Below are 7,758 nucleotides of genomic sequence, written 5' to 3' on the forward strand. Positions count from 1 at the left end.
TGAGATCCCTCTCACAGTTACCACTATTGAGCAAGGCACCCCCTACACTACACCTGTACATTTGGTTTTTCTTGCCTAAATGTAGAACCTTACTTTTTTCACCATTGAATTTCATTTTGTTAGATAGCGCCCAGTGTTCAAGTCTGTCCAGGTCCTCCTGTATCTTAAGCCTGTCTTCTGGAGCGTTGGCCATTCCTGCCAGCTTGGTGTCATCCGCAAACCTGATGAGTTCCCCATCTATCCCCTCGTCCAAATCACTGATGAAGATGTTGAAGCGCACTGGGCCTAGAACAGAGCCCTGGGGCACCCCACTACACACTTCCCTCCATGTAGATGTGGCTCCACCGAGGACCACACGCTGAGTACAGCCGGTCAGTCAGCTACGAATCCATCTGGTGGTGATGCTGTCTAACCCACATTTTTCTATCTTATCGAGTAGTAGGTTGTGATCTACTTTGTCAAATGCCTTACTGAAGTCCAAGTAAGTTATATCCACAGCATTCCTCTGGTCCACTAATTTTGTCACTTGGTCAAAGAATGCAATAAGATTTGTCTGGCATGATCTGTTTTTGACAAACAATTTACATAAGATGCATGCTTGAGCTTCCTTTAGAAAGCAGTTCTGGGATTGCCATTTTTCTGATGATATTCTACCAGAATTGTCAGAATCCCCCCCAAACATACACACACACCTCTGATCTTAGTTTTAACTATTCAGGTTTCTGGTCCTGCATTTGTGTGGATGGTTGCATAGGAGCTGAAAACATCTCACCCTCCCATTGCCTCAAATGCCTCACTCTAAAGATCCTCATTTTGTTCTTTCAGCCCCAAATCATGCCTCTTATTCAAGGGGTGTAGAGGATGGGGAAATAGCAACCCAAACTCTCACCTCCACCTGCACAGGCTCACTTAACTCTGACCTCACAAAGGGGCTTCCTCTGAGCTGATCGCAATAACTGGAGGTGCCTGGGCCTTCCAGTCTGACCCCAAAGATGGAACACTTGGTTTTGCCCTTTATGGTACTATGAGACTTGCTAATTTAACTTCAACTTTACTAATAGTTCAATTTTACTTAAAACTCTAATTGGGATGGTATATAAACTCAGTAATAGCATGTTTATATAAAAACATCAATGAGTACATAACTTCTTTTGAAACCAAGACTGCAACTCCTCTAGATTTAAAAGTTCATTATGTTATTTCCTGATCAGATTGCAAAATGCAAAAATAAGGAAGTTTCTTTTGTAAAAAAATTAGCCAGAATATGAATCCTGTCCTGACTGCTTACTTTGATGTACATTTTGTTACTTCGAGTATCTATTTTCAGAGCTTTGGCTGAATACATAGTTAGAAGACTAGATCCCTCCGTCTGATTCTTGGGCACTGGCGATAAAGAATTCAATCACTTTCTTCTTTGTAGATTTGACTTCTGATGGGAGAATCAAGATAGCAAAATAGCAGCTTTGACCATGAGGTGATCAAAACTAGCCTCTTTTTTTAACTTTCATTGAGCATGAGTTGAATGTAGAAAAGGGTCAAGACTTCAACCATATGGTCACAACCACCATCTTGCCTTAAGCCCCCCCCACACGCACACACATACCCTTGAGATTGCAATTGTTTCAAAATTCTTCAGTCAGGCAGTTGGACCTAATTAGCACCTTCCCAGAATCCATTTGCTGTCAATGACACAGGATTGATGGTGATCAAGAACTGAAAGGCATTTGAATCTTATCCAGATTTCTTTTTTTGCAGAAGAGAAGGCAAAAAGTAGGACTACGTGTGGTCTGCTAACCTATATAGTTGGTCTTCTCTCAAGGGGACATATTAACTGTTGATTAGCACACACATGAGTTTGGCTGCACAACTGTTTTGGTTCGTGAATATTGTAGGAATCAGCCTTAGGGTGAGAACAGTTACTTCCGTCTCGCATTTTCGAGAATGGAAATGTTCAGCTCCCTTTGAAACACAAACTCCCTTTGGGAAAGGTCTAATTTGGTCTCAGTTTTGAAAAAAGCATGGAAAGACCCTTGTCCCTTACAATGGTATCAACCAGTCCACTGAGGTCTGAGCAATAACATAAGTTCTCATAAAAGTACATCTTCAACATCTCTCCATCTTCCCTGCATCTCCAGTTATCTTCATTGTATTACTTCATGCACAACCCTTCCAGTAGGCAAGGCATCTATGGAAGGAGAGTGTTATTCTTTAATCATGATCATTTTTTCCCTATCAAAACTCTTTTGAAAAAGTTTTTCATGTTTTTTACAGTTTTGTATATTTATAAACACACACACAGATAATCTCTCTTCAGTACAGTACCATTTGCAGTTACTTTTATAATTACTGTATAATTATTACCATGTAGCATATTATATTTAATAATAATAGTGTATTTGGAGTGATTCTTAAGTGTTTCATGTGCACAGAAAGGTAAAATATATGCTATATGCTAAGACAGTTGACTAACTGATGCTAAATAACTGTTCCAACTTAACCTACAAATTTGACTTATAGCCAAACTTAGGAATGGATCTTATTCGTAACCCAGGGATATACAAGTGTATCTTTTTGCATCTGATTTTTTGGCTGTGACAATATGAAATGCAGCCTCATTCCTCTCAGTAGTGAGTGCATGGAGTCTTTTCATTGAAGCAGAGATGTCTTTCCTAGGACACAAATTTCTGTGGGTCAAATTCTATCAATCTAACAGCAAACCAAAGAGCCAATCAGTCCAAAAGTGGCTGATCATGGTTTGAGCAAGACGGTTATTCCCAGTGCTTTTTTTGTAAAAAAAAAAAAAAAAAAAAGTGCCAGAACTCACATACATCATACAACCCACCTTGCCTACCCTACAAGGTTTACCTTTGTAGTTGGGAAAAAAAACCCTTCAATTTTTAGTGTATCTAAAAGACTAGGATTTTGTTCAAGGTAAGTTAATACTATTAATGTTCCCATGCACTGTCGCTTTAAATTACAAGAAGGCATTTTATTAATCTTTTGGGATATTTACCACTCGCATACCCATTTAGTTTAATGAGTGGAAATGTCAGCTTTCTATGTGGAATGAAATTGGCCCAATAAAACAAAATTGGGTTGTTTGTAAAAGATTGAATTATTTTTAAGAAGTTGTCAAACAAGGTGGAAAAATTTACATTTGGAGTTTAATATGGATATTGACTTGAAACAAATTAAAGTTGAAACTTTGTCAGTGAACAGATTACTTTTAATTTACCTTTAAGTTAAACCCAATTTAATAAATATATCTGATTAAACCTCATTCTGTAGGTCTACCTTTACATCTGACCAATACATAATTAATATATATTATTATTAATAATAATACCTCCAAATCACAAGACATTGGCTTTATTCTTATTCTTTCCCTCTGCGGTTTGAATATAAAGTATAAAAAGACTAAAAAGAGATTTTTGTAGACATCCCAGCCTTTGAACTACCCAAGGAAATGAAACAGCAAAGTTTCGCTGTCAGGCAAGCTTCCATGCCAGTCGCCTTTCTTTCCTCTCGCTTCGCCTCTTTTTAACCTCACATCCCACCTTCTGTAAGGGAAGGCAAAAGGCTCACTCACCCTCTCATGAAAGATGGCCTCCATGTTTATGTGTCTCCCACCACCACCATCGGCTTCCACACCACATGGTCCGACCCAACCAATCACACTCTGGCTGTAGTGTTCCAGCGCTTCATGGCTCCTCCGAGAGGAGGCAGACAGCGCCGAAGGGGACCCCGCTAGCACCATACTGCCAGCGGGGCATTTTCAAAAACAATTGAGGATAGGAATGGCAACAATAGGGAAAAAATGCAACTCTGGAAAAAAGATGCCGGAACTCTGTTCCGGTGCGTTCTATGACAAAAAAAAAAGCCCTGGTTATCCCCTCATCTAAAGATTAGATTATTTAAAAGCTCTAAACCAGAGACTGCTGTTTTGTTGTCTCCTTGCAAGGGGCAACTGTCTGGAGCACTTGTGGGTGATCTCAAATCCTTGTCCAGAGAGGAATTACAAAATTACTCCGGGCTCTTCATTCTACTACATCTTTCAGCTCTGATTTTAGTGGAATTCACAGAGAACTTTTACCCTAATGTGCATGGTCAACTATGGGTTTCTCTTCTCTTTGTTTCTGCTTATCATAAACAACAGCAAAATGTTCTACCTCTCCTGATGTAGAACAGTTTTACACTAAGAGAACTGAAGTTAATATTAATACCCTATCCTATCATACCATTTTACTATAGTAAATTACTGAATAGAGTTGGACTTCCGGTTTGCCATCACGGCTGCCATGGCCGCTGGAAGGCAAGCTCCATCTTCTGCATTCGATTTCGTTCCGCTGGGGGACTCTGGAAAGGGTCGAAAGTCACCCTGTAGGGGCAACGAGTAAGAAGGGGACCCCTGCTTGATCACGGGAGGGCAGCAGCCCTTCTGCTCGATCCAGGACAGCCCTCCAAACTGGCAGAGGAAAGACCGGCCATAGCAATTTGGCTCATCACTAAGCTGCAGACAACCGAAGTCAAACTTACCATCAAGCACTTCTAAAGCAATGTGGATGAAACTGGGTGAGATTCGATCTTCTCTTTAAGATCCTAAGTATTTTCTTTTCCTGTGAAAGCTGCCCAAAGTATCTTTTCCCACTGTGAGGAGAGAGGGAAGGGAATTTCTACCCCATCCTCTAAGAATAGCGGCGACTAACTACCCAGGAGAGTTAAAGCTCTAAAAGAATAATTTTAATCTAATTGGATTTATATGTTTCTGAAACTTGGGGACCAAAGGTTTTCTTATTTTTTATTGGAAACTTTTGTTTTTATCTACAAAAAAGAAATAAAACTATAGTAAATTATTGTCATTTATTACACTATGTCAGACTAGACAAGACTATTCTTGAACCAATAATAGACTAGTAAAAATACCATTGTTCTCTCTCCCCCCACACAAGTATTCTGACTGAACATTCAGTGAGGTATAGGAGGCAGCTAGATGATCCATATGGTAGAGAAATACAGAGGTAGCCTTGAAGAAAATATTCACCGCTATTACAAAAATGGCAGTTTAGCTGCAGATGAGAGGAAAGGGTGAGGAAGAAACTCAAGATTCCTGGGTATAAAAGGGAGGAAAGAGAAACTCTATCAGGGATTCAAGATTCTGTTATACCCCATATTAATATAATCACTAATAATCAGAATAAAGCTGGAAGGGACCTTGGAGGTCTTCTAGTCCAGCCCCCTGCTCAAGCAGGAGTCCCTATATCATTTCAGACAAGTGGCTGTCCAGTCTCTTCTTAAAAACCTCAAGTGATGAAGCACCCACAACGTCTGAAGGCAAGCTGTTCCACTGGTTAAATAGTTAAATATAGTTTTGGCGATGCCTGTTTCTTGATCTGACCTACTTGATGAGCTGACAATTGTGGTTCTATCTGAGTTCTGAGGCACTGAAGAGGCAGATACCACCAACCATCAGTCCGAGGAACCAACAGGCAGCCAGACTCCTGGAGTGCTCTAGGAAACAGTGATTCCCCCAAGAGGGTGAGATCTGATTCAGATTGGGGAATGCCAGATGCTGGCAAGACACCCAGCCCAAAACCACATTGCCCAGCAGCTGCAAAAGGGCTGAGCTAAGTTGGTCAGCACTGAGAGAATAGGGAAGCAGCTACCCAGTCAAGCTTATTTGGCACCCTGGGGTTCTCTAAGAGCTTCTTTTGAGCCTTTGGCCAGTCTTGGACACAACTCCCATACTCCAGAGAAGGGTTCCTCTCACACGTGCTCCTGGCCCTGCCTTCGAACCCCCAGCTTGACATTCTGACTCATGGAATTCCATGTCTCTTCAATCCTATGTCTTTTCTCCTGTAGCAGGTCCCTACAGCTCATGTCATAAGCAAGTCATGAACTTTTGGAATTCAAGTCTCAAGGCTAATTACTGACCTGGTTCCCGGCTACTGTCAGGACATGGACAATGCACCAGTGAAGATGTTCAAACTTGTATTTGTCTTTCTGTTTGCAGTGGCTGACGGAAGACATGCTGAAGTGGGGCATAATTAATTCTCAACCCTTCACTGTCATGCCATCCTCATAGAAAGCAGCTTAATATTCATTGGACAAAGAAAGGCAGGGGATCCGCCAGTGGCAGCCCTGGAACTATGCCCCATTAGATCTGGAAGGACAGTCCACTCCTCAGCCCCACTGCTGAGGTACAGTAAAGATACCAACTGAGGTATCAGCTGCGGAAGCTATAAGAGTTAAATACTTTTTCAGCCAACTCAGGAATGCAAGTGGACCCTGCCATAAGGAAGCACCCACAATGAGGCAGAGATTTGTACACAAAGAAACTGGAGGCTGATGTTTCCAAAAGGCAGGAAAAGATAGATATTTGTGCCAGACCATATTCTGCACAAAGAAGAACTACTTTCCTATCCAAATCCTACTTAAACCTGATCCTATTTAACTTTTGAAAATGACTTGAAATCAGTTGGATGGGGCCACCTGCTGGAATGATTTAGTGGTTTATAAAGTAATAAAAAGATCGTAAATAGTTTGTGCCAAGGTATCCTTCAGAGAGCTACTGTTCGCATGTCCAGTTTAGGGTACCTGATTCAGTCCCAACCCTTGAACGTACTGCTGTCTTTCTTTGTAATAGATGGTCAGAATGTTGTGGTCATAGACCATTGTCAAGTCCACATTATATTTATTTTGTGTAACATGAACCTAGCTATCATGATAGCTATTCTTGCAAAAGTATTGTTCCCGTACCTTCTTAGTGCTTCGTTTCTATGTGCAGATCACTTCATTTTAGTATTTATTTCTTCATTGATTTGATTTTATTTGATTTGATTTCTATAGCCACCTATCTCAACAAGTGACATCATAAGGGGTAAAAACTATTAGAACAATTAGAACAATACAAAATGCATTTTTGTATAGCACACTTATTTTTAACTATAGCTTTTATATCATTTGTTTTATTTGTAAACCATCCAGAGGCATGCAAGTGTGATAGGTGATATAGAAATTTGATAGATAGATAGATAGATAGATAGATAGATAGATAGATAGATAGATAGATAGATAGATAGATAGATAGATAGATAGATAGATAGATAGATAGATAGATAGATAGATAGATAGATAGATAGATAGATAGATAAAGCACTCAGTAAAGTTCTTAATATGGATGTTAATACAATCAGGAAATAGGGCGCTTAACATACTCTGGGTCCCAAACCTGGGCAAACAACCAAGTCTTTACAGTCTTATGGAAGGCAAACAGGGTTGGGGTCATCCGAATAGCAGAAGGGAAAATATTCCTGACAGTCAGAACAATTAATCAGTGGAACAACCTGCCTCCAGGAGTGGTGAATGCCCCAACACTGGATGTCTTTAAGAAGAGACTGGACAGCCATTTGTCTGAAATGGTATAGGGTTTCCTGCCTGAGCAGGGGGAACTCGATGACCTCCAAGGTCCCTTCCAACATCATCATCATCATCATCATCATCATCATCATCATCATCATCATCATCATCATCATCATCATCATCATCATCATTATTATTAATATGGATCATCGCACAGTCAGCCAGATGTTCAGACTGGATTTGGCATTTTGTCTACCTATCGAGTCCTTACCCAGGACCTGGGATAGGCAGATGTGGATGTTTGATGGTATTACAGATATCGTCGCAGGATGGAAGCAGTTCCTAGTAAGGCTGCCTTTTGCAATTGACTAATAGCGAATTTGTCAATGCCAATGGTGT

The sequence above is a fragment of the Protobothrops mucrosquamatus genome, unplaced genomic scaffold (genome assembly GCF_001527695.2).
Source record: "Protobothrops mucrosquamatus isolate PMUCROS unplaced genomic scaffold, P.Mucros_1.0 scaffold8, whole genome shotgun sequence".
NCBI lineage: Eukaryota > Metazoa > Chordata > Lepidosauria > Squamata > Viperidae > Protobothrops > Protobothrops mucrosquamatus.